This window comes from Melozone crissalis, unplaced genomic scaffold (assembly GCF_028551555.1).
Source record: "Melozone crissalis strain CALT ecotype California unplaced genomic scaffold, PUWL_Pcris_2 ptg000016l_1, whole genome shotgun sequence".
In the NCBI taxonomy this organism is placed as follows: Eukaryota; Metazoa; Chordata; class Aves; order Passeriformes; family Passerellidae; genus Melozone; species Melozone crissalis.
This window is the reverse complement of record NW_026535794.1, coordinates 20,135,724-20,163,643: the sequence shown is the minus strand read 5'-3', so window position 1 is coordinate 20,163,643 and position 27,920 is coordinate 20,135,724. Positions and strand designations below refer to the sequence as shown.

The following is a 27,920-nucleotide window of genomic DNA, read 5'->3' as shown; positions in this document are numbered from 1 at the left end:
AATATTAAATCATTATCAAATCATCAAATGGTTTGAGTTGGAAGGGACCTGTAAAATTCACCTAATCCAACCCCTCTGCAATGAGTAGGTTCATGTTCAATTAGATCAGGTTGTTCAGTACCCCATGCAACCTGACTGTGAATCTACCACATCTCTGGGCAATATATTTCAGCATTTCACGAAGTTAGTTATGAAAATTTCTTTCTTATATCTAGTCTGAATCTCCCCTTCTTCACATTAAAACCAATATCCCTGGCTCTGTTTCTGCAGGCCCTACTAAAAATAGAATTGTTTAAGTTAGAAAGGACATAATATAATGCTTGACTTTCCCTTTATTTTTCACAAATATTTTCAGCATAATATACCAGATTTCAGAGTAGTTACAATGAGTAGTACTAAAGAGCATATGACAGCACTTTTATTCTTGTCTGAACTGTAAGGTTCTATCCTTTAGCTAAAAGAAAAAGTAATTGCATGCACTTAATTAAACAATCATATTACACATTAGAAATAAATTTTCATTAAACAGTTTTTAAATTCACTGAATATGTAACATCTATCTAACTGGGCTGTGGAGATTGAAATTGCAAGGAGTCATTATAAATAGAAAATTAAATATTACTGTCTTTGTAGTTGTGTATCTAAATGCAGATTTGGCCCAAAATACAGAAACAGAATTATTTTGTTTTTTCTTTTATGTGATAAAAGTAAAGAAGATCATTTTCTCTTTTGTTCCTTTTAGAAAAAGAATTGGTTTCACAGGGTAACCATTCATTCAGAGAAGTGGAATTCTTGTCTATTCTTTTTAGAAGAGCTACAGGTTAATTGGTCCTCTATTTTTTACTTCTTTCCTTCTTCTAAGCTGATTATTTTAACACAAATTGTTTTACATCGCAAACAATTTAATCATGAGTAGTACAGTAGCAAACAGTATTTCACAAAATTAAAAAAAAAAAAAAAACAAGGGAGTGTTTTTGGTAGTTGAAACATAGTTAGACCATTCTAGTAAGCATGACAAACTTTTGAGGAGCCCTGCAAGTGGCATGCAGCGTCACATAATGTCTTGGTAGACTGTTTGATACCTTTCCCAGTTAAGTATCATATAAGGCAACGGAGGTGAATCCTACATCCTCACTGGACAATATTTTTCGGTGACTAATGTAGGGTTCTTGGTTTTTTCCTAAATATGTTTGACCTTGGATCTACTCTTACTTGTTCTATGTTACTGAATTTTGAGGACTGAGGGTGGTAGTTATCTTTAAAAACTAAAAGTGGGAGGATTGTTTTTATATCACACTGGATATCAGGAAAATTGAGTGATAATACTATTCCAGCCTAAGAAAATAAAACATTTGGAAGCATCTGGAATGTGATTTGGTGGAAATATGAAGTTTAACACTGATGATATAGAAACATCAATTCATGAGTAAAGAGAGTTTATAAAAAGAGAAGAAAGCAGTTTCCATTTCAGCTACATTTTCTCCTGCTCCTCTCAGAAATTCCCACCTCAGAGGGAGGATTGCTGGCATAGCAGCTGCTGATTCACTGCAGATTGTTAATGGCCCAAACAAAGCAAATTGGTACCGATTTCACTTCTTCCCTAAGAATTTTCTTTTAGGTTTACTGAACAAGTGGGACATGGGTAAATTGTTAATGCTAAATTGAGCATATACACCTAGTCAGGGAAGTTGTAGTCATGAAAACCAATTGTACATAGAGGAGCAATGAAATAAGGATGTAGCCATGGATAAAAACAAAAGCCTTGATGAGTACTCAAAAATATAAGACACTGAAAATAAATGTCATGTTAACATTTGGATTTTGGGAAGCAAAGACACATCTACAAAAATATATAGCTGGTAAAGAGAAGGGGTTTTTTCTTATCTTTCCTTTACCCAAATCTCATTTGAAAAGTGATGCTGGTGCAAATTAAGTAACAAATTCAGGTTACCTGAGCTGGGTATAATTAAGAATAGGAAGACAAGTTAATATATCTATTCTTCAGAAAAAAATTTGACACAGTTTTTCGTGAAAGAAAATATACAATATGATGATGGAAATGCATTTTAAATGTTTGCTTACAGAAAACTGTTTCCTAAAGATTTTGTTCAGTCTTGATCCTTTCTTATTTGGAAACTTTTCATGAAATCAAGATGTTTGATACAACAATACCCTTGCCTTTTAGTTTTTCACGTTTCTAACTTCATGGCCTTTTCCAAAGGAAAATCCTAGAGGGATTATGGTGCAGTGCGACAGAAACTCAGCTGCAAAAATCTTACCATTTGATCTCTTTTGCAATAGTTGGGATGAAACAGCTTTTGCTTCTCATGCTGATTGCCTGCTCACAGGATGTTCAGTGATCATTTCTCAACACAAAAAAAAAAGTAAAATCTTTTGAATCCTTCATATATCAGAATTTACAAAATACTGTTCCTTCATTTAGAAAAATATATGTCAAATTTGTTTAATGAGTTAGGATTTTTTTCATTTAGTTGTACTAAGTTATTTCAAAGTAAATACATTTGGCCAAATAATTTTTTTCTAGTGAAAAACTTGCCATTGAGCAATTATCAATGGCATACACTGGCTATCTTTTGTATTTAGAAGGAGTTTACTTCAAGTGTTGCTCTTCGTCTTCCTCTACAGATAATAGTATGATCCTGAGGTCAGCTCTTTATCACACTGAAGCCAGCTGATTCATGCATTTGCAACTTCTAGAAATGAGGGGAAAAACCCCTGATATTTAACTTAGTTAAACCTAATTGAATACACAGCACTGTTTGCCACCTACTGCAGTGAGGCAGGGATATGCTGTGAAGCTCTCTTGTGAGTGGTCTGAATCAGGTGATTGCTTAATCCAATGATTTCAGAAGGAATCTTTTTTTTGTTTTCTTATTATAGAACTAAAACAAGGTTGTCCCTATGTAACTGCTAAAGTTTGACTGCACATAATTGAGAACGAGATGTTAGAGTCAAATGAATAAATACAACTGAATAGACACAAAGAATAGTCTCACAACAGATTTCTGATCATATCTTTTAGCAATCTCTAACATTTGATTCAAATGTAAATCAGACTTCCTCATTTAGACTTCAGTTTTGGTCTTTTTTTTACAGAAAAAAAATTTCAAGATATCTTTAAAACTGGAAACAAACTAGGTAGCTTATAGTCTTTCTGTGTTTTCCTGAGGTGAAATATGACTGTGAAAAATGAAAAAAGTTTTGCTTGAATGACCCATTGATAGAATCAGAAGAGCACTCATAGTGGAAGTGCTTATTTTAAATATGGCCCGCAGGTCAGTTTGGAAAACAAACTGTGAACTATGAATTTTCAAATTGCCTCTTCATTATATGTTTGCTGAGTGGGGAGATTTTTACTTGTAAAGAAAATCAGCAAGGAATTTCTGGGACAATTTCAAGTTAAAGAACTTGATGAACACTTTGTACAACCTTTTCTTGCAAAATTTTGGAGTTGAAAGGTGGTAACACAGCTTCAGGAATAAAAGTAACTGCATGTTTTATTAAAAGGTGATTTTCCTACATTATCAATGTCATTGCAACTCTCAAGATCAGAGAGAGAATTATATTTAGTAGCTGAACAAAATAATTGATGTTTTAATTTGAAGATACTATAATCTAATTGAGAAGGGTGTGATTTAGTAGCTACAGTGAAAATTACTGGGACATATAATAATGATTAAGCAAAAAAAATTTCTCCTCAGAATTCAGCAATGGTTGGACCAGCAATGCTAATGTTGCTGAAAGGATTCAACTTTTCTGATAAATAGCCTACATTTCTCATTTGATTTTCAATTCGTTCTTTTAAGAGGTTCAAAGCAACATGAGGAAATTGCAAGGTGTAGGAAACCACAGCTGGATTTTTATTATTACTAAGTGCAATGAATCTTTACCTCAGAATGACTTGTACACAAAACTCTAGACTTTATTACATTTAAAATTCAGGAGATAGGTTTGTCTTCAGTAAGGAAAAGCTTAGGATGTGGGAAGTGTATGTGTAGTAGAGGATGTATTTTGAGTAATGAGAGATTTTTATATGGGAGAATGTTAATTAATGTTGGATATTGGATGTTTGCCAATGTATGGAGGGTCCCCTGAAGGGTTACTCCTACTAATACCAGATGCTCAAGAATAGAAAACATGGATAGAAAGCTTTAAATCAAAACATTTTTGTTCCATTTTGTTCAAAACAGGAAAGAATAGCAGTAGAATAATAAATACTTTTCCAAAGAGAGTAAAAAGGGAACAATTGAGGAAGTATAAACAAGGATTGCAAAGATTCTTGTTCTCCAGCCACTCCTACTTCACATTCATGTGGCTGTCTTTTGTTGACAGAAATTTAAAAACATCTGGGCATATCTATTCATAGGCACATAAATTGCTCTAAATTTTTGGATTATATTAAGTCAAGCAATAATTTAGAAGTCTGGGTTCAGATAGTCTTACTTAGACTGAGTTATGATCTTTTTTCAAATTCAGTCTTCCTGGATTTAAGTGCAAGTAAGAAGCAGTACTTGGAATGAAAACCAGTATTTTCACTCCCTAAGATTGCACCTGCATGTCTGCATATGAGACTTTGTTGTCCAGAATGACAATCAGCTCAGTCTTAGAGGCCTGTCTGTAGGAGGCACCTGGAGGCTGCCCGTTGGACACACCCAATCCAATACAGAATGTGCCATAAAAGCTGTAAGGGACACTTCTGGAAAACAGGTATATCATGAAGCATGTTGAAAAGAATTTTAATTGTGACTAAAATGAGCACTCTGCTACAGATGGGTCTGGGCTGAGGATGCCAGGAAAGATGGCAATGGTGGAGGTCTGTGTTTGAGGATCTGTGCTATGGTGTAAATCGTGTAGAAAAGACATACATCTTGAATTCTGTACCAGCCTCAGCCTGACATTTGGCCCACTCAGTCTGACCCACTGGACACACTGGTGTCACAATGTCATCAAGCTATCTTGCATGTTTGCAATTTTCCCTCTTGTTCAGTCAGTGAGAATTGAAGTCTCTGAGAATTATACCTTTTGTGCGGTTGCTAGGTGGCCAAGGGATTTCCAAAAAGCAGCAAATTCTACTAAATTAAGAACTTTTGAACTTTTCTTTCCAGTGTTGACTGATCTGGAAAGCTCCATGCACTTTAATTTTAAACACAAACAAACACAGGATTTTTCTCAATGCTTGGAAGGAGCTTTTCATGTTTGCTATTGCTCTAATCAGCTACCAGGCTACATCTCTAAGCAGGAAGCAGTAACTATGTGCTGTTCCCACAAAGAGACTTTGGATAAAAATGTACACATACCTTTAAGCTAAAATAATTTTGTCTGCATCCAGTGCAAAAATCATATTTTCAATGTACAGAAATGTTTTTCGTTAAAAATATGTATTGGATTGTAAGACATAAATGAACTTTGAAATGTCCTCTGGAGTATATCAAGGTGATGTGGCTCACACAAGAATTACACTGTGGATGTCTACACCAAAGTTACTGCAGGAATAAATGTCTGTGGTGGGCTGACCTTGGCTGGGTGCCAGATGCCCACCCAAGCCCCTCTGTCACTCCCTTCCTCAGCTGGACAGGGGAGAAAAAATATAATGAGAAGTTTGTGCATTGAGATAAGGACCAGGAGAGGTCACTGAGCAATTACCATAACAGGCAAACCAGAATTGACTTAGGGAAATTATTTTAATTTATTGCCAATCAAATCTGAGTAGGGCAATGAGAAATAAAAACTAGATTTCAAAATGCCTACCCCCCACCCCTCCCCTATTCCCAGACTGGACTCCATGATAACTAGGTTAACTCTGCAATACGACAAGAGACCACAGTCTTATGCTGTTCTAGAGGAGATTTAGGCTGGACATTAGGAAGAAATTCTTCACAGAAGGAGTGATTTGATATTGGGACGGCCTGCCCAGGGAGGCGGTGGAGCCAGAGCCCCTCTAGATGTTTAAGGAATTACTGCATTTAGCACTTAGTGCCATGGTCTAGTCGAAATGGTGGTGTTGGCTTATAGGTCAAACGATGATCTCAGAGGTCTTTTCCAATCTAATTGATTTTGTGATTCCTCATTTTCCCTTCCTCCTCCCCTCTGTCAGAGCAGGAGGATGAGGAATGAGGGTTGCAGTAAGTTCATCCCAGGGGCAGCCGCCATTGCTTATGTGCTCAGCCTTGGTCAGTGCCAGGTCCATCTTGCAGCCAGCTGGCATTGGGTCCATTGAACATGGGGTGAGTTTCTGGCAGCTTTTCACAGAAGCCACCCCTGTAGCCCCATTTATCAGATATCAAAACCTTGCCATGAAAACCCACTAAAACATCAGTCATCAAGCTAGGCTTCAGAATTCAGTAAACTGCAGGAGGCTGAGCTTTTGTTTGTTAGATTTTAAATGATGGAGGTGAGAAAGGTTTCTTTGTAAATTGTGTTGAGTTTGTGTAACCAGATTTTGGTAGCTGGGAGGGGCACTACAAGTGGGGCTTCAGTGAAAAGCTGCTGGAAGATTCTCCCATGTCTGACAGAGCCAATGCCAGCCAGCTCCAACACAAATCCACCACTGGCCAAGGCTGAGCCAATAAGAGAAGATGGTAACACCTCTGTGATAACATATCTAAAAGGAATAAAAATTGTTACACAGATGTAATTGCATGAAGAGAAGAGAGGAATGAGAATATGTGAGAGCAACAATTCTACAGACACCCAGGTCAGTGGAGAAGGAAGGGCAACTCTCCAGACCAGAGCTGAGGTTGCCCTGCAGCCCATGGTGAAGACCACGGTGAGGCAGCTGTGCCCCTGCAGCCCAGGGAGATCCATGGGGATGCAGAGATCCACCTTCAGCCTATGTAGGAAACCCACAAGAGAGCAGATGAAAGCCTGAAGGAAGACTGTGACCCCATGGTCACATCTACACTGGAGCAGGCTCCTGCCAGGGACCTGCAGACTCATAGAAAGAGGAGCCCATTCTGGAGCAGCTTTTTTGTCAGGACTTGTGATCCCATGGGGGAGCCACTCTGGAGCAGTCTGTTCTTGAAGGATTGCACCCCATAGAAGGGGACCCATGTTGGAGCAGTTCCTGAAGAGCTGTAGCCCATGGGAACCCTGGCTGGAGAAGGTCATGGAGAATTGTCTCCAATGGGAAGGACCCTTCAGTGGAGCAGAGGAAGAGCTTCTCTCCCTGAGCAATGTCAGAAACAACCTGTGATGAGCTGATAATATGGTCATTCCTCATCTCCCTGCACCACTATAAGGAGAGGAGAAAGAGCCTGGCAAGAAGGGCGGAGTTTGGGAAGGATGTTTTTAAGATTTCTTTTACGTCCTACTGTCTTGCTCTGATTTTGATTGGTAATAAACTCAACTAATTTCCCCAAGATAAGTCTGTGTTGCCCTTGATTGTAACCGGTGAGTGGTGTCTTCCTGCCCTTATCTCAGCTTGTGAACCTTTTTGTTCTATTTTCTCTCCCTGTCCAGTTGTGGAGGAGAGTGATAGAGTGGCTTTGGTGTGTACCTGCACATGCATTGCACCTAGGCTAACCTCAACAAGTGCCTTTGTTGGAAGAGAAAACAGTATTGGAGCCAACAATATGTGACAATGGCTTCTTTAATGTAAGTGCTAGGTGAGATTATACAGTAAGGATTGTCTAAATTCTAAGATTAAGTGTGTTTGAGTTCTGGGTCATTAACTTACTATATTAGAAAATTATTTTTATTGCTTCATGAGTTTCTTGCTTCCACTTAGAACTTTCCAGTTTCTTACTTTAATCTTATTGCCATTCATCCTTATTAACTATTGCATTTTCCACTGATGAAATGTCTGCTCAACTGAGTTTGGTGGCAAAAGTTGTGCACATTGAAGAAAATTCCTTAGGGTTGCAAAATGGAGCTAACAAGATGACTGCCTAGAAAATGGAGCCTGTGTTATGCAGTCCTTGCATGCTTGGGTTTCCTATGCAAGCAACTGATAGTGAAGATTTGTATGACTAGGAGCTGAACAAAACATTTTTTAAGCAGTGATACATAGGGCCGAATATCCCAATGTTTGCTCTTCACAGAGCAGAATTCCAGTCTAAAAATAGTTATTTCTTCTCTGGTTGCTTCATTTTCAGATTTTAAGTACTCTTTTGCAATCAACCAATTTTTATTGATTTTCAGGTAAATTAAAGTGCATGGTTTGATTTATATTCTAGTGTATAAAAAAATTAAAATTTAAAAGTCAGGAGTTATTAAGAGACTTCAACAGATGAGGAAAAACAGCTTTTATTTGCCTTGTTTTTGTTTGTCCTTTATTCTTTATCTTTTGCAAATCAATATTTTATTAATGTGAACTTTTCGGGGAACTTAGTAAAATGGAAGAAAGGTCTACTAAAACTCGTTAATATTTCAGTGTGTAGAAAATAGAGTATATTTACATAGTCATAAAAATTCACAAATATTTTCTTCCTGCCTCTCTGGCTTTTAGAGTTTAAGGTGAGATGATTTGGCAGAATGCATTTTAAGAGGCTACACAGCAGCTACTCGTTGTTATAGTTCTGGTGTTGTAATAGGTGTCATCAAAATTTTCTTCATTTATAAACTTCCCTTATGATATCAGTAAAGCTACATTCTTTGTTGCTAATAAGATCAGCACAAAACCTTACATGCTGAGAGTGTTGTACTTAATGGAAGTAGCTGAGAACTTTTTTTTCTGAGAGATCATAGGATAGTAGAAGAAAGCTAAAAATTAACATACAGCTGTATAGCCAATACCATAAACTAGATTATACCAGTATAGCCAGTATAGCAAGTATTCTTCATTTAGCTTTTAAATATACATACACACATATATATAATGCTTCTACAGCTACCTTTCTAAAACTTACTGCCCTTAAAATTCTTTTCAGTATGCTGGGGCTACAGACAGCAGGATACAAGTTTCTGTAAGCCCAGGAGTTGGTGATTTACCTATTGCTTTGTTCTGATCTACAAAAATCAAACTGCCACAGAACTATGACATCTCATTTCAAGATGGGACCATACAACACAATTGTGCATTTAAATATAATATAGAAGTTGGTATATTATCAAATTACTCTTTGTTAACTTTTTAAAATTGTATATTTATTTGTATTTTTATTGAAACTATCAGAGGGTAAGGCCAAAGTAAGATTTTAATATGTGTGAGAATGGGGCCAAAACAATGGAAATTACAATATTTTATTTCTGTCAGTTCAACATTTTATATGGCAGAAACATAGTATGTTTGAAAAAAAGGGTGAAACACTATCAGCTTTCTCTGTGCAGTCTTATACCTACTAGTAGGTCAATCTCACTTGAGTTTTAGCTTGTAAAAAAGTCTTCCAGAAACCCTTTTCTTTAATAATTCAGAACTCTCTGCAATTCTACACTCTGAATTTCTAATGGTACAAATTGCATTTGTACTTTGCACGTTCTTTCCAGTTTTTTCATTTTAAGAAGCATTCTTACCCGAAATATCTCACTAAATTTTTTGCCCAAATTGTCATCATCATGCATCTCAGTTAATGCAGCATTGACCCTTCTCACTTTGATGACTACAAAGCTTTTAGGCCAATGGTCTTCAAAAGCAGCTCCAGAGAGGATCTTTTATTTTTGTCTCTGGTCCCTTTTCCTTACTGTATCAAATGTTAAATATTGACCCTGCTTTCCTAGCTTTCATAATTTATTACAATTCCATCTGTAATTTCTTATTTAGCAAGTACAGTTGGAATATGTTTGGATATTTGTTGCTCAAACAGAGAATATAACCTGTCCCCTACCCAGTGCAGAACAATAGCAATAGATTGTTTTAACAGGTCTGTGCTCTTCGCAAAGTGTAGAGTACAATTAATCAATACTGTTCATACTAGCTGAACAGAAGGCAGGTTTCTCTTCCAAAATAACTTCATTCCAAATGTTCATGAAACAAGGACTGAGCTCAGGAAGGAATTAGGCATATGCTTTCCTCATAAATCCAGAGAATCAAAGCATAGGACAAAAATCCTTCCTTTGACATTTGATCTTCTTTTACTTTTTTTTTCTTCAGTCTCTAGCCTTATTTTTTTAATTACTTACTTTGTTCCAGTAGTATGAAGTCCTCACAGCTGATATTGGCATGCAAAAGATGGAACAAATTATTTGGCAAATGTTCAAGATTATCTTTATTTGAACATATCTTCTTACGTCTATGAGGAATTGCACAAGTAGTCACAAAAAATGAACAGCAGTGAACTGTACAATTCACTTCTTAAGGCAGGCTAGACTGCAAGATTCAAAGTTATGTTGATGTTTCAGAAGTACACATGTGCTGCAATATTAATCAAAATTGAGTTTTCCTCCTTTTAGCAGGCTCAAGAAAGTACTTTATAATTCACAAGCTCTTTGGGAAAGAAGAAAACAAACAAACAAAACTGCAAACAAAACTACAAACAAACAAACCAACCCCACCACCACCCCAACCAAAACCTTAGTTAATACCATGGGATAATCTCATTCATTTGTAGCTTCTTCTTTTTCCTTGGAACTGGGAGAAGAACAATTTGCATTCACTTTAAATTATATTTGCTATATTTCTTAAAAATACAGGCAGATTTTGCCCAAGTTCTACAAATTCAAATTTGCTTAGACTTTGCTAAATATTACGTGATGGAATTAAAGTTTAGTTAGAAGGTTGATCACTTTTTCTCCTTTCATGTTTTCCTCTCAAGGACATATTAATGAAAATGAGAGTAGAATCACAGAATCAAAGAAATGTTAAGATTACAAAAGACCTCCAGTGCCACCGTGTTTCTACACAACCATATCCCTAAATGCCCCATCCATAGGATTTTTGAACATTTCTAGAAGTAGTGACTTCATCACTTTCCTGAGCAACCTATTCCAATGTCTGACCACTCTTTCAGTGAAAAATGTTTTCCTAATATGCAACCTAAGCCTCCCCTGGTGCAACTTGAGGCCATTTCTTTTTGTTCTATCACATTTTACTTTGGAGAAGAGCCCGATCCTCACTTGGCTACAATTTCCCTTCAGGCAGTTGTAGAGAGTGATAAGGACTCTCCTGAGCCTCCTTTTCTCCAGGCTGAACACGCCCAACTCCTTCCATCTCTCCTCATCAGACTTGTGCTCTTTCAACAGCTTCATTGCCCTTCTCTGGACATGCTCCAACACTCCACTGTCTTTATTAGTGTTACTGTGGTATTATTCTTGCTCATAGTGTTATTCTTGCTTAAATTGTCAAGGTAGAGTCCTTTTTTAACTAGAATAAAAGCATTTTAAAGTTTTCTGGTGAAGAGCAGAAATTTTATAAAATATTCAAAAAATGCTATCTCATCAGAGAGGTGTTCACATAGTTATTTTTGACAGAAAATATCCGATCTGACCAAGCTAAAACCGCTGGAATATTTAGAAAATAAGAATATTTGTCTTGCTTCTTTAGCTGTTTCTTTCCATACAAGCCTGGGCTGTCACTGTACAGATACATCAGGGACATGTATATGTTACATGATGGAAGGGAGAGGTTCAAAATATGAATCAACAACTTTTCTTCTTGTGAATTTAGTGTGTTCTCAATGCAAAGTATTTCCATCCAATATCCCATAACAGTGTCCTCTCTGATGTTGCCAAAACACAAAAGGTGCCAGAAGACTCTTATCTGCGGCTCATATCATGGTGTAGTGCAGTGAGCTGACCTTGGCTGGGTGCCAGATGCCCACCAAAGCCACTCCATCACTCCCCTCCTCAGCTGGACAGGGGAGAGAAAATGCAATGAGAGGCTCATGGGTTGAGATGAGGACAGGGAGAATCACTCACCAGCCACCATCACAGGCAAAACAGACCTTGATTTTGGGAAAATTGCTGATGGGCTCAGCTTTGCCAGCAGCAGGTCCATCTTGGAGCCAGCTGGCATTTTCTGTCACACACAGGGGAAGCTTCTGGCAGCTCCTCACAGAAGCCACCCCTGTAGCCCCCCCGTACATCCAAAATATTGCTGCACAAAACCAAAAAATGTAGCATTTGTGAAACAGGAAGCACAGAGAAACTGTAAACCACTTTTTTTTTTCTTTTTTAGTTTAAAAAATTATTAAAGCTAAGTATTCAAAGCAGTGCCAAGTGTGTGCATTCCTTATGAGCAATTTCACTCTTCTTCAACAAAGAACCCACATGGAAATATTTTTTTGCTGTTGTTATTTTTAGGACAGTTCAAGCAGCAATTTCAGACACAGATTTATGAAGCCTGGCAGTCCTGAGAATAATTGTGCAAGTCTGGAATTGAGGATTTCTGAGCTTAAGATGTGCAGCTTCCCTAACATAAAGTCTTCCAAAACATACAAGCAATTTTAAAACCCATATCCCAACTACTTTCAAGAGGCTTTTTGATGAAATATCATTTAAATATTAATAAAGTTCACCCTTTTCATCTATGACTTCATCAGCAACAAGCTTATAACAGTGCTAGCTCTCCTCCAGGACTGTTAGTGCTTGTTTCAAGCTCTTCACAAGAGAGACTCTTTGGATTTTTGTTTGCCTTGATGAAATCAGACCCAGATATAATAACAAACACAGGAACTGCAGTAGTAAATTTAAAGTACCTAAATAGATGTTAAGTTTCTATATACTTAGAGATTTCTGATTCTCAAACAGTTTTTGCTAAAAAAACCCTTTTGTATATTTGTGAAAACATAATACATTCTTTGCAGAACACTTGGATTTTCCTGTGTACTTAGATAAAAAAATTGAAAACCAAATTAATTATCAGTACACTTTTTTGCCTTTTTTTTTTTTTAATGTTACTGAAGCTCCTGGAAGTCTAGTGTCAGAATAAGGCAATGATAAATGTACATAATAGTTTGATGAATAGATTCTGCAGGACTTTATTTGTGAAGTGCTCTAGTTTGTGAGTAGACTCTAGTTAAGAATATTGACTCTAGTCAATATTATTTTCAGTCACATATTAAAGCAAAACTGGAATGATTTATTCTGCCTGTAATCAGTGCTCAACTTTCAATAAGGCTTTTACTTTTTTGCTCATAATGTCTCATATTATATGCAGAATAAATCAGATATCTTAAACCGAAATCAATATCTTTCTGTCATTAATTTCTACTCACTTTTATGTAAATGCTGGTTTATGTGTTCATTTCTGCTTCCTTAGAGATGACTATAAACTAAATTCCTTGTAGGAAAATATCAATGATATTAATAGAAATGCCACATCTTCATCTGGGATAGATTTTACATATCTGTTATCAATGAATGTATCAAAATTCATCTGTATTTTCCAAAGAAAGCAAGGGTAAGTTAGGAATTGATGCAGATAGATAATCTTTCCAAATACTCTGAGCTTTCAGCCAGTTCAGGCAAACCACAATTATATGCAGATCATAAGGAATGGAAGGATTATTTGCCTTTCCATCCACATTCACTTTGAAACCCTATGTTTATAAAATGTCATGAGAAAAACACTGCATTTACTGACCTTCCTTATGATTAGCTAAGCTGGAGTTTAGGGGGCAGAGAACGACTTTCTTCCACCGCGTGGTTACCACAAAATGAGTGCATTTGCTGTAACTTTAAAAGCGTGGATCCAGTAATGCCTTCCCGACCACCACAGATATGGCACACAGGACATTTCTCCAATTCTTGGCTCTGGGTTCCCAGTGAAGTCACCACCCACAAAGTATTGTCTGTGCAAGTCAGACTTTGGCAGCAGGCTCAGGAGCAAAGGCTCAGACCCAAACCATAAGAGATATGTCAGCAAACAGTTTAACTTCCTTTTTGCTGTGTGGGTGACCAGAGCAACAGGAAGGCTGCTTTTATTGAATCCTCATGGAAAGTAAGTTCTCAAAGTCTCTTTCTTGAGGAAGAAATAAAAGAAGAGTTGGAACGGAACTGCTTAGGGACAAGCTCAGGAAAAAATAATTAAGCTCAAAAATAAATAAAATCACATAAAGGTTTATTCACAAGACCGCCAAGTGCATGAACACCAAGTGTAGGTCTCAAGTTAACCCTTAACCTTCAAGAAAAGACTGATAGTCTGAGGTACTAGCAAAATTCCAGTGGTGAAATTAAAAAAAACACCCAATATTCAGTTCTCAGTTTATAAAACTGAGAGGATCCTTCAGTTTGCACTCATGTTCATACAGGTTCTACAATATGTATATGCCTGCAACAAATCCTATTTTCACTCTTGCCAATATGTTGGCCCCACAGGATTTTTATTTTTCTATTCATTCTTAAACATTAAAAGAAGTTTGTAGTATTAAGTAACATGAAAACAATAAACGAACCAATTCTTCAGCTGATGTAAATATTCTTCTCTCCATCTGTAAATGTAAAGTGAAAAAGCCAGTCAGCCTTACACCAGTGTTGACTTCATAAATTAGGCAGCTTTTTGCTCATGTCTTACCAAAAGCAAATACTTTGAAATCGAACGTTTTTCAATTGGCTTGCGTTAGGCTTGAAGAGTTTTTAATAATACCCTGAATCTAATTTTTCCTTTTACTTTTGAATTTGTTTCTAAACAGTCCTTCACAGAGTTAGACATTTATTGACCTGTATAAACTACAACACTTGACCTTGACATTTTTTGAGCTCTGCTTGAAATTTGTGACAACCCCCCCCAGTCCTTCAAGTACATGTTCTGTGTTTGAATGGCAGTTGCCATTTTTGAGTGTTCAAAGAATCATTGCTATAATCTTTATGAAAGGATTTGACATATTTAAAATTCTTGGATTTTTCTTGTGACCCTTAACATAGCTGATTCAGTTTTATTCTTTGTTACAATCTTGTTTTGCTGTAGTTTTAATATTTTGATGTTTAGGTTGTGTGAAACCAGTGATATGGGTGTTCTTTTTCATGTGTATTTAGAGCAACTCAGTATTTTGGCATTTGGTTGGTAAATTGGCCTTTCTTCCTCACTTACTTTTTTTCATAAGATCTTCTGTAAAAATATCCTACAAAATAGTCATGTGGTATTTATCCTCTGTCCTAAATAAAAAATATTAAGGAAAATACTTTTTTATTTGAATTCCAATTGAAATCAAGGGAAGAGGCTTAGAAAATATTGTAATCTGTAAACTCTTATGGATGAACAGCACTTTTACTCCTTCATCTTCAGAAATTCTAACTGCTTCAATGTTCAGGATTATATACCCATCTAACTGTTGGCCTTCAAAGTAATCTTGGAACATAAAATAGGATTATAAACTTTTCTTTTGCTCCTGGATATTAGAGAAAAAGAACATGAATTGAATTCCTTATAATGTAAGTCTGCCATAACTAACTGCTTAAAGCAGAAAATATATATATCCATAAATTGTTACAAGTATATATATATGTAAATCAAGCTTTGAGAATTGCTGTACGTTATCCCAAAAGGTACTTTATGTATACTGCCACTTAGAAACCTCACTTGTTATAATCAGCTGAAAACCAAATAATTATATTTTATTGAATTTATTGTTTGTTTGTTTATTTTAATTCATTCAAGATTAGAGTTCAGTTTTTGGCTTTCTATTCTGCCAAAGCATTTCAGAGTTTATTAAAAAGCCAGGGGAGATGGGGTGGCAGGGGCATGTGTATGCCTGAGACCTGAGCCAACATTTGTTCTCTGAACCATTTCAAATAGCTTTTACTCTCAAATGGAAATTATTCACTGTCCTTCAAGTCAATTAATTTAACTTTTCATGAGGTCAGCCTGAGCAAAGAGCTGAGTTTTCTGTACTTATTTGGCTTAGTTAGGCTCAGGAGAAGGACATGCAAGGATCAGGCAGTGTAGCAGAGAAATCTCTCTGGTGGTGAACTGTAGGTGTATTCCTAAACTGGTGGAACTCTGAGTGATTTAGAAACTTTCCTAAGACCTTGTGCCAAAGTAATAGAGAAAAGACTCTCAGTCAGGCACAAGAAGTATGATCCTGATTATGTGAATGATTATGGTTACATTTATTGCTAAGCAGTCTCCAAACACTGCCAATGCAGTGTGTAACACAAGCAAGTCTGAAGGGTCGTACTGGAAGCGGGTCCATGTAGGAGCAGACAGGTTTGGCTCTGGCTGTGAAGCAAGCACAGCTAAAAGGCAACAGAGCACCTACGGTTGTTTCTTTAGAATTTTATCTCTGCATTTGACTGGATCTTAGTGCTTTTACCCACCTGTTCAAAAGTGAGTCCCTGCCACCATGGGATCCACCTGGAGGATGCCTGGGGGCTCCTGAGCCCAGCTGGCCCCGTCTCCAGCAGCGTTTTGCACACTGGCAGGCTGATGTGCCCCAAAGTCAGCCACAACCATCACAGCCTGACCATGCTGGAATCATTCATTGTGGGAGCACCGGACAGATCCTCCTGCAATACCCACCTGGTGTCCTTATCTTGGGGCAAATCACATTGTCCATCAGAGATGTGAGGGAGGAAGGGCACAAACACCTGACTATAGACCTGACTATGGACCTGATTATCTCTCATGGCTTCCACAGACCTTTGAAATAACCAAGGGATGTGTATAGTTAATAATGGAAATAAAGCAATAATATGAATGGGTGGGAGCACATTAAAAACTAGGCATTATTAAATCCAGTGTTGGCAAAATATAGTTTTATTACATTTGCTAAGAATCACAATATCTACTCAAATAATTTAAAATATTAAATTCTTAAATCTAGATATAATTTAGAAAATAACAAAAATGCAGGTTTTTTAACTCTTGTGCTGTATATTAAAAATATATTTTAAAAATTCAGTCCCAAACATTGGCTCACAACCAAAGTCCATAATGCAGGTTGTTTTCCTCTGCTTTCCACCTTTTTAGACAAGCCAAGGCAGACTCAGACTCCTGCTGCTTCATAGCAGCTGCATGTCTCCTCTTGTACTTGTGCATGGGAAAACACCTGCAGACACAGCTGCTACCATAGCCAATCATTTTTACTGGATATTTTACCTGTGAAAAAATTCTTCTAGTAAAAAAATAAACCATAGCAGAACTTAAAAAGATCAGCATCTAATTTCACTCAAAATATAGTAAACTATGAATGCAAATAAGTTCAGTCTCCTTTTACACATTAGAGGGTTGATTACCTCAGGTCATATTTGAGAACATATATGTAACAATATAATATACTATTAATTTATTTACTCCAAAAGAAAGAAGGAACTGATGTGAATCAATATGATACATTTCTTCTCATTCTTTGAAGGTATTTGTGAAAGTAAGTTATCTTGTCATGGTTTTCAGCTATTTGATGTTGAAGAATAAAGTTAGGGCATTGTACCAGCTTTGTAACAGACTGTTTCAAGAGCAGTAAAAAAAAATCATCTGCCAGGAGCTCTGTAGAAAAAATATACACTTATTATTTCAAATAGATGAAAAATTGCAATGTCCTTAGATGACGAGAAGTGGGTTAATGAAATCTCTTTTTCAGCTATATAAAAGCTGACTTCAGCTTATATAAACACCACAGTCCTGTGGCTTTACAAAATGTAAATCTGCCCCTTATTGATACAGAATGTTTGTTATGGCTCCCTGCCACCTTGTCCCAACTGCTAACATAAAATCATCAGTAGAAAAAGAGAACATAGCAAGGATTCTTTGATCTCAAAGGTTTTTGGATACTGCCTCTGTCTGTTAGGGCTGTTGACCAGCAATGCAGGCTAACTAGGCTTTTGTTCTGCCTGGCAGTGCATGCTAAAGGAGCATAAAGGCTGCTCTGAATTGCTTTATGTACAGTGATTCGTTGCACAGTAGTGCGAACATCAGGGGAATAGTTCTCATTTCTTCATCTGTACTGCATATTCCATGGCTGTCACCAAGAAGAGACTTTGTTGAATGGATGCTGGAATGCTGTTAGAAATTTTTCTGTCATTGGCTGTAGCTCACCATATGTTATTACAAATAAGTGACACGTGAATCACAGGGAAAATTTTGCTTCATCAAAGTTCCAGGTCGAAATTAACAATTTACAGTTGAAATTAACTCTTCTATTAAATTAATTCAAATAAGCCACATTTAGACCTATCTATTCTCCTCAATAATTGTTTCAAGAATGCACTTGGAGTTCAAATTTCTTTTCATAGCAACAAATAGAATAGTATTAAGTGCTGAAGTTTGAATGTTTAAATACTAAGAACAGAAGTGATGATTTAGCTACTTGAAGTTTGTAATACTTTGTGTACTTGTAATAACAATTCCTGGTTTGTTTTTTTTTTTTTTTTTAATTTGGTATTGTGAATTACCTCTGCAGTATTCCCTGATTATAATCATGTTGCAATGCTAAACACTGAATATCAGAATTAAAGCTTTAAATCTGGGAGGGAGGTGCATGGCAAGTTTGTGATCTTCCAATTAAATATGTGCTTGAACAGGCATACCTGAGGGTTTGCATTGAAATTGCAAGGGAATCCTCAGTTCCAGCTTCTCCTAAATTCTCAAGTCTTGACTCCGTAACCATAACAACACTAAGAGAATGTGGAGCTGGAAGGAAGGTTGTGATGAAATTATTTTTATTGCATCTAAAGTGTCTTAGGTTCTCATAAATTGTTTAAAGGTCATTCCTCTGAAGATTTCATAAATTTAACTTGATAACAAGAAACTAGAGAGAGAATTCCCTAAGCATCTGTGAAATTCATCTCTAATACCTGCAAATTATGCGGAGACAACATCCCTGCATTATTTTCTGTGAACCACACTGGCATGTGTAGAACTCATTGCAGAAGTTTTTTCTGAATTGTATGCAATTCAGAGAGTAAATCACTGTCTCTCTGGTACATGGATGATAAGAAAAATAGAAGTTTTGTGTCTTTTGTTTTGTTTTGTTTTGCTTTTTTATATAAGCATACATTTAAAATAGAAGCAAAACATTTTAAAGAATGTATTCTTGTTGATGTAATTTTAGCCTGTTCTTGTGCACCTCCTTTGTACAGCAGTGAGAAGCAGAATTAGATGTTATTGTACAGTGTTGTCCCCCATGCAAGCAGATACATTTATGACTGTCTCAGAATGACAAAATGATTTATAATCTCCAATATATACAACAATCCACCTGCCAGGAGCAATGCCTGGTGTTGGCAGGCTCTGGTAAAAGCCAACCATTTCAGCTGATAAAATGACTGAACCCATGCTGAAAAGGGGCAGCAGAAAAAGAAAGAAAATAACTTTTAAACTTTTTTTATATTATTTGTGCCAAGTGTGTATTTTAATATTGTCAAAACACTTCCATGGCATAAGCTTTTAAAATAACTATTTAATTTCACCTGGACATTGTGGACTCATTCACATGAAAACCATTCAGAGGGTAAACTGCAGTGAAAAGCGGATACATGAGCTGACTGAAATAAATATCTATTATTACTTACTTAGCTATATTGCAGATAATAATGTAGTTATTGTTAGTTAGTATTATTGATTAAAAGCAATAAGACCAAACATTAAAAAATAAAACAAACAGAAAAAAACCAAACACTCTCAAAAAACCTCAAAAGAAACAAACAACAAAAAATTAACAACCAAAACAAAATCAATAATAATAACAATAACCTAACAAACAAAACAAACAAACAGAAAGGTTTAAAAAACCCAAAAGACCCTCAAAATCCCAACCCATAATCTAGCAAAAACAAGGCAATAAAAGGATGGTCTCTGTGCTAAACTACAGCCACTGTAAATATATTCAGATCTTTTATCATATTTTCTACTTATAGAGAACCCTATCTGTTCTAGCAGAGCATTGTAATTTAAGCAAAAAACTTTTTCTGTGAAATGAACAGGTGTCTTCTATAATTTATTGCATTATTTCCTAATCTTGCTTACATGTGAAATCAGTGCTGATTTTGAAAGAAAAATAATTTTGCTACCAGCTGCCGATACAGCTGCACAGCCAGATTTTCTGTCAGGTCATTCCTTAGTCTCTATCCAGCCCTCTAAAAGTCACAGCTAAGGTCTGTATTTGAGACAGACATGTAGAACGTGTTTCCTAGTGGTTTTGTTTCTCTACCTCTTTATCTTCTTGGCTTCTTTCTCTCTATATTCTTCCCTTACTTGGAGTTTTCTTCACGAGCAAATCAAAGATCAGCTCCAAATGCATGTTCCACAAAGAGCAAAAGGGAAGGAGGGAAAGAACAGAAGAGAAACATAAGAGGGTCAAAGAAAGAAAGGCATGGAAGATTGGACAAAAAGAAAAAAAAGGAGGAAGAAAAAACTGGGAACAAGATGGATAGGCAGGCTGGCATGAAGGACTGCTTCTTTTCTGCCTGCTGATTTAAGCTAAGGTGTATCTCTGGAGTGAACTTTCTCACTTTTCAGGTGCTGCTGTAATGATACAGACATCTTGGGCAGCTTCTCTTCATATGGCAAATGGTAATGTGCAGTGTTTCAGTCTCCAAGGTTCCTTAGAACAAGAGAAGGTGCAGATTAGTCCCTTTTCTCATTGGTGATGTGCTCCACATGCTAAGCACATTGCTTGCAGTACTTGCACCCAACATCCCTCAGCAGACAAGGTGCCAGCCCCGCGCCCACAGTGTGCCACAGTTTGATTCTAATTCACAACACGACTAAGCCTGGTTTATCCAGGCTTAAAATGATAAGACTTTTATGGACAAAGTGATGTTTTCTGAGGGTCACATTTTGCAAAGCACAGCTCTGGAAGCAATGGGCTGAAACTCAGGACTCAGCTGTGGTTTGGGCTCTTACCTCCAGCCATCAGTGATCAGTGTTTCTACAACACTGTTTCAAGTTGTTTCTTTCTCTGTTGTGGGGATGCCTCATGTCACCATCAGTCAGAATTAAACCACATGATTGCTGGTGGTTTGATCTTTAAGTAAAGGTTGAAATACTGGTTTTGTCCTAGAGAAAATTTAATTTTAAAAAAGCACCTTTTTTTTTCTTTTTAAAGAAATCTTAAAACTTTTAATTTGTTTATTATCTAGCTAAGTGAGTAGTCATTTACCTGCTGAATTTAGCAACAAATTATTTCTTCAGTGCCAGGAGTAACTTCACAATTTTTCCCACGGGAGCTTTTTACTCAGTGATATAGTAATGAAAAATCTGTGATCAGAAAACTATTATTTGAGAAGGTGAGAAAAGCTAGCATGAAAAGGAGTGTAATTGTTTAAATGGTGGATTTCAGGTCTGGCCATCTGCTCTGAACATGTACTTCTGCTTCTTTAGTGTGGCTGAATAAATCTGTGCCATAAACCACAGTGCATGTCACATACCAACCTTCAGTGAATTCTGCTGGGGCCTATTTCATCAAACACTAAAGGCACAAAAGCAAATGGCACAGCAAATAATTTCCATATAAGCCTGCATTTACTTATGATAGGATTAAACACCCTGAAAAAAACTCTGTCATGCAAGATCATCAGGCGCTGGTCTGAAACAGAAAGAATTTATGGAAACAATAATTTGTTTTTCAGATTGGCATAATTCTCATCAGAATAACTTCAACATTTTACTTTGTTCTGAAGTGTTTACATTAGGGGCCAGAAAGAAATCAGGCAGATCAGGCAGGTTTCAAGTTCTGACAGAATTTGTTTAATATTTAGATTCAAATTCTCCATGAAATATAAGCCTTTTCATGTATTAACTAATTTCAGTGAAGAAATATTTGCTTTGAAATTTTCCAACCTCTCTGTTCAAAATGACAGGCATTAGAGGAAGAATTTATCCTTCCCCATGTAATAAAGCGTTTGCCTGCACCTAACAAGAAGTCATCCACAAGCTGTCCAGGATAAAAATCTCACCTTCATGCTCTCATTCTAAAACCAGAAGTTGCCTATTTTCTGTTTCAACATTTCACAGCAAACATTAAGGTTTTGTTTCTCTTCCCTGACTGTGGAAAAGTTAAACGTACCCATTTAGTCAGAATTATTCATTGTGACACTGTTACAGACACAGGTAAAGGACCCAGTGAGACCTGGTCTCTTTATTTCACCTAGTGTAAGTTAGTCCAAACTGTCTCTAGGTCCCTCCCTTTTCAGGTGCTTAATGCTTGAAGAATTAAGTGCCACTCTAAACCTTTAAACTGGTTACCATAGTTTCATTGTGTATCTCTATGAAAAACAATTAGATACACTGACCTCCTCCTTCCTTATAACAATTCTGCTATTCAACTCAGGCTGTAATTAGAACCTCTCATTGTGGCTATAAGAGCAATGAGTAATCAGTGTGTCATGCTGGGAACCTGGGAGCAGCTCCCAGCACACACGGAAGAAAAGATACATATAAAAGATAATGATGCCAATATATGAATTTTCTTCCAAATTGCCATCAGTTATCACACTGGACTCTGCAATCTCTAAAGAGTTTCATTCTCTGATTAAAGGAGCTCTCTCTACTACAGATCATTAAGTTCTTGGCTTTTAAGACTTGCTGTGGGACAAGGACTCCCTCAGGTCAGCTAACAACCGTGTGACAAATAGATCCCTTATTATTAGTTTAAGATGTATTTCCTTTCAGTTTGATTGAATGTTCTAGAAGATAGACAGCAACGCATGATTTTTCTTCCATTTACCATATATCATTTTGTTTACCTTCAGCATATCTGCTCCCACTCATCTTCTGTGTAAATTAAATCTCATCTTTTCAGACTCTGCAATATGACTTTAATCACTGTAATCTCGAAAGTCTTCTATCTTACTCATTATGCATACTGCAGGCTTTTATGATACAAAGTGAGCCATTACTTTCCTTGAAAATCTATGAGGATGCATAGATCTTTTCACAGAGTGCTTGTAGTTCTTTTAGAATCTTATATTGCTCTCCTTCATGTTGATTCATTTGTATTTGCCACTTATAAATTTTAAAAGTTTTCAGAATAGAAGCCATATCTATATCCTCAAATTCCAGGCCTCTGTTAGCATTCAGATCCACACCACATAATTCTGTTCAGAAGTTTAGTCAGCTTTCTTTTATGACCATTTGTGGGGAGCTCCTGTTCCTCTCTTGTTCCTTGCTGTGCTAGTGGGAGTTTACAGCATTTGAGGATCTTCCATGTGTGTGTGCAAAAGGATAACTACTTTGCTGCAGTAGATTTTGCTTCTTCTTTCATAATGGAATGAAGAGTTGCTGTTTTCATCCAGAATCTAATGAAGCTTCATTTGCACTATATTGGTTGCAAAGCCTAGTGAACAGAGAAACTTCTACACTGCTATAGCAGAGAGATGTAAATTCTGTTTCCACAAGAAGCTAGAGTTGTGGTTTGGGTGGGTTTTTTCCCCTGTATCATCCAACACCACTCCTGGAGCAGCCTGCACTGCTACACAGCAGCTGCCCAGCATGTAGGCATACATGGCACAGCTCCCAGACAATGTGAGTTTATAATATCTTACATGTTTCCCATGTAATGTATTATAAACATGGCCAATCTGAGCTCACACAGAAGGTACTGTCTCACTGCATTGGAGCAGAGTCATAAGAGCATTCTCTAAAGGACATTGCAAAGTGTACAGTCATGTTCAGGGGAATATATAGCTACAATCATCCACACATTACTGCCCTAATCTACATACTATTAATACCAACCCTGAATAGTTGGCTGAATAACTTTTGGTCATTCTGAACATGCACAAGGCATAACAGATTAGATTTTCTGTATAACAATTTTTTCAGATAAAAATAGGAAAAGGAGGTGTGCTTTGGTATTCTGAAATGAAGCAGTGTATTAGCCAGACATGTTCTTGTAAATTAAAAATGCCCTGACTGAACATGGAAAACAATGGACACCTTGTCTGGTTTTTATTTTTCATTCTGAGTGAGATGAGCCCCAACTGCAGGCACAGGATGGAGCAACACAGGCAATGCTAAGTTCTTTCCTCTGCATTACCAGTATGTATATGGGGAATAATGAGGGGAAATCCTGGAAGCAAATCCTAAGGGTTAACATTCTGCCTTCCAGGGTGACTTTTCTATAAGAACTCACTAATAGGAGAAGACGTTTTGTCAGGCAGGATAGATTAAGATGTGCACTGGGATGGAAGTATTCAAGTGCTATTTCATCTGTCTTTCTCTGTTGCTCCTCCTGTTTCAACTAGGAGGAGTTTCCTGTCTAAAAGGATTGCAATGGCTATATCTGTATTTCAGATAAGCTTAAGACTTGTATAAGACGTGGTGCTGCTAATTAGTCAAGATGTCATTAGTCCACGGAAATTAATCGTACATAAATAATGTGGAATTTTGGCTTCATGGCTCAAGAGATAAATTCAGTCTTTTCAGAACTGTCTGTCTTAAAAATAAAATAGCAGAAGAGGATTATTAAAGAAGCTCTTCAAAATTCCCATTACCCTGCTAATGAAGATTTAACACATAGCCCAGAAGACATGGTTGATCTGTAATCCTTACGGTCCTTACACCACAACAGCATTGGTGTGTCCCTGACTGTTCTCGTCAGAGAGAAGAGTAATTATGACTTTGAAGAAGCAACTTATCAGCCTCCCAGAAGTATAGTCCATGCTCAGCAGTGGATGGGTAGCTAAGAGTGTTCTCCTCCATTATCTGGACTTAAGGGAGTCATCTCTTGGGTGCATGCAAAGGCTGCTCTGACCTGGTGCTGTTAACCAAAGTTCACTTCAGGACTGATTGTCCCAAGGGTTGCACAGTACTAAGGTGAAGTTTGACTTGGTTTCCTATAAAGATGTCTGGTATTATTACTGTTATTCACTGATACAATTTTGCAGTAACAGTCAAATGAAGTCTGAGGGTTGAGACTATTATTTTATGATTGCAAAAGCATAGGATTGTGTATTCTGTGCCCCCAGTACAAACACCTAGGGAAACCTCATCCATCTGCTCAAAATCACTGTAAACTTATACCATGATTGTCCTTGCCACCTTTTTTTCCCAATATTTTCATTTTATTCCTCAATGAAAAGAGGAACTCCTCCAGATTTTTATCAACTGCCTAGCACTTCATGCTTTGGACAGAGTGTGAGGCCTACAGGAAATGTCACTAGATGAGAAGATCTTTTCAACACCCACACGACACAGCTGCAAAGGACTGCACAGGCAGGAGGCCATGGAGAGTCAGACTCAAAAAGGGGGTACATGTATCTCATTTATTAAGGATGATAGGTTCTGTGTTTTGTCATGTAAGTTTTTCATAGCTTCTAACCAACTAGTCTGATTGGTTGGTTTTTGTCTGCAATAGTTTCTGGATTTTGTTAAATATAAAATAATATATAGTGGTATAGCATTTTCAAACCTGTAAAAGAATTTCATTCTGCATTTCTTAGCAAAACTTCCAGCTGTCCTAAAGAAGACCATGCCTTAAAAATTTGTTTGTTTTGAAAGTGCATCTCAGGTTTCTAATACAGAGAAATAACTGGAGTAGTTTCATAAAAACTATTTATATTTTATTTACCTTCATGGTCTAGAACTGTTATCTTCTCTTCTTCTCTAATCTAAGTTATTGGCAGATATTGGTGACAGAAATCTCATTCTATCCTTTCCTCTCAAGTTACAGCGTGAGTTCTCCATCAGCTATCACTGTAGTCAGCAGGAATTTCTAGAGATGACAGATATAGAAGGAACAAAATCTTGCAAGACATTTATGAAATGAGATTGTTTTGAATATTGAAGAGAAGTTTCCCTCTATTCTGGGAACAGAAAAGCTTGGCTTCATTAAAAGCCAGAGGCAATGTTTGCATCAGCTGAGAGCTATTAACGAGCAATTTTCCCAAGTTTTTCTTGGCGACTCACTGAAAGTTGCAGGCATCTAAACCAGCTGTAACTCTTACTTTCCCTTGTCTTTTTTTTTTTTTTTTACTTGAGAAGATGGAATTTTGTTAGTAATGAAAAAACAAATCTGATAAAGGGTTGAATGAATCTCCAAATTATAAAGAAGATTTTTCTGACAGTCTAATGTTTTACCTCAGTGGCAGAGATGATGGCTAAGATTCCCTATCAGAGTTAAAAAATAACAAATAAATTAATGTGTGAAGATGCATGTGAGAACACTTAACCAATTTATTTACTCTTTTTGTTGTTGTTGTTTAGCACTCCATTTCCATCCTGGTCTTTAAGGATTAGCTATGATGTTTTTACTATCTTCAACTTTTTTTGCCTTCACTCTTCCCTCTGCCTATAAAATAGTCCCCATGCTTCATGCTTTACAACATTTTTCCCATCAATTTGTTTTTTGAATTTTTCCTTATAAATTACCAAGTTCCAGAGGTATTATCTTTGCTCTATCTTTATCCATTTTTACACTTTTCTTTATTCCCCAGCCAATGTCAGTGATACTTGCAGGAACAACCTAGATGGACGCAGTGGAAAATCATTTCACTGGCTAAAATTACACCTTGATAGTCTGACATCAGATTCCTAGGTGGTATGTGTCATGTAGCATTCAGAGATTTGAAGAGGAATGAATGGCCAAGCCAGGGGAGTTAATAGTTGATCACAAAACCTGTGTTTATAGGAAGATAAACTAAAAGATGCTTAACTTTTTTATCCACAATTCAAACATAGCATGAATCTGTGGAAATACTCCATCAATAAATGGAAGCACAGCATATGAAAATGTATTTAGATATTTCTGTGTAGTAGAACTTTCCTACAGTCCCACCAGTACCACGCCTGCTTTATGAACTGCCTCTTAGCAGCTCTGAGGTGAGTTATGTCCTGGTGCCTCCAAACCAGCAAATGGCACCTCTCCTTGCCACTCTGAGTAGTGCTTGGGCACAGCTACAAATCTGTGTTCTTATTCTTTCTTTTACAGCCAAGTAAGTCCTGCAGTGACAAGAAAGAGGCCAATTTTGGTTAAAAGCATATCTAGTTCAACAGAATATCTGGCAAACAGGGAGAAAGGAAATTATACAATTGAGAGCAATCAGAAAATTCTTTTGATGGGTGATTACCAGCAGATTGCAATGTTTCTACATGGATCCACAGAGCTTGGTGTCAGCCCAGCTGCAATTTGACATTTTTATAAGATCATCAGTCTGCATAAAAGAGCAGCTTATGAATAACACGATTCTTTGTAGTATGCTGAAGAAGAAGGAGGATTGAAGAGACCAGATATTTTCAGTCACTGAATACAATGGGTCTCCAGCTCAGCCAGAGCTGTCAGCTGAAATACCATTTTTTCTTTAGACTTAGCATGTCAGAATATACCACTGGCTCTAGTTTCTAAAGCTAGGATTCGTTAGTTTATCAATTAGTAACCTTGAATAAGGTAACCCTTTAACCACAGAAAACCCATCTGTGGTGTAAATGGGTTAAATAAAATCTCCCTCTGCCCACTGTATTTGAGTAGAGCTGGTAGTTCCCTTCTGGCATGGTCTCTGCCCAGAATTTTTTAACCATAGACTGAATTGCAATAAATTGTGCATCAGTCTCTTTTGGTCTTTGGTGAAGTCACCTTCCTGTCATGTCTGAAACTGGGATATTGATCTGGTTTCTGACATGCCCTGATCATTTAAGGATTCTAGTTATCATTGCAGCTACAGATTCTTGCTTCTCTGCCACCCCACCCTTCCTCTTCCTACATCCAGCACTCCTAAGTCATTTTCTGGGAAAATGAAGTACTCCTGTCCCTCTGAAATGCCTTCCTGTCCCTCTGAAATGCCTCAGTGTGCAGCTGCTAGGGTAAGGCATGTGGGCAGTACCTTGTGCTAAACTATGGCAAGTAGCATGAAGTCCTCTCTCACATGTTCAAATTAAAGAAGCTTAATAAAAAGATTTAATTGTGTATATGTAAGGTTTCATGCTATATATTTAAGGAGAGGCAACTAAAATTTCAAAATTACATTTTAAAAAGTGGTGACTATGGAAAAAAAAGTGATGTTAGAGTTAGCAAGCATCTCAATGTGCATTCCAGCCCACATTAATAGTTTATGAAACTGTAAAGAAAGAATAATAGGTGAAAATAATTTTCCATGCATTTGACATTAGTAGGACTGAAACTGGACTACTACCATCACTTCTTCCTGATACACAT

General features: G+C 36.9%; 1 protein-coding gene across 1 annotated transcript in view; it reads left to right on the top strand.

Moving 5' to 3' along the window:
* Positions 1-27,920, top strand: part of MALRD1 (MAM and LDL receptor class A domain containing 1) — a 234,212-nt gene that overhangs the window by 194,109 nt on the left and 12,183 nt on the right. The window lies entirely within an intron of this gene.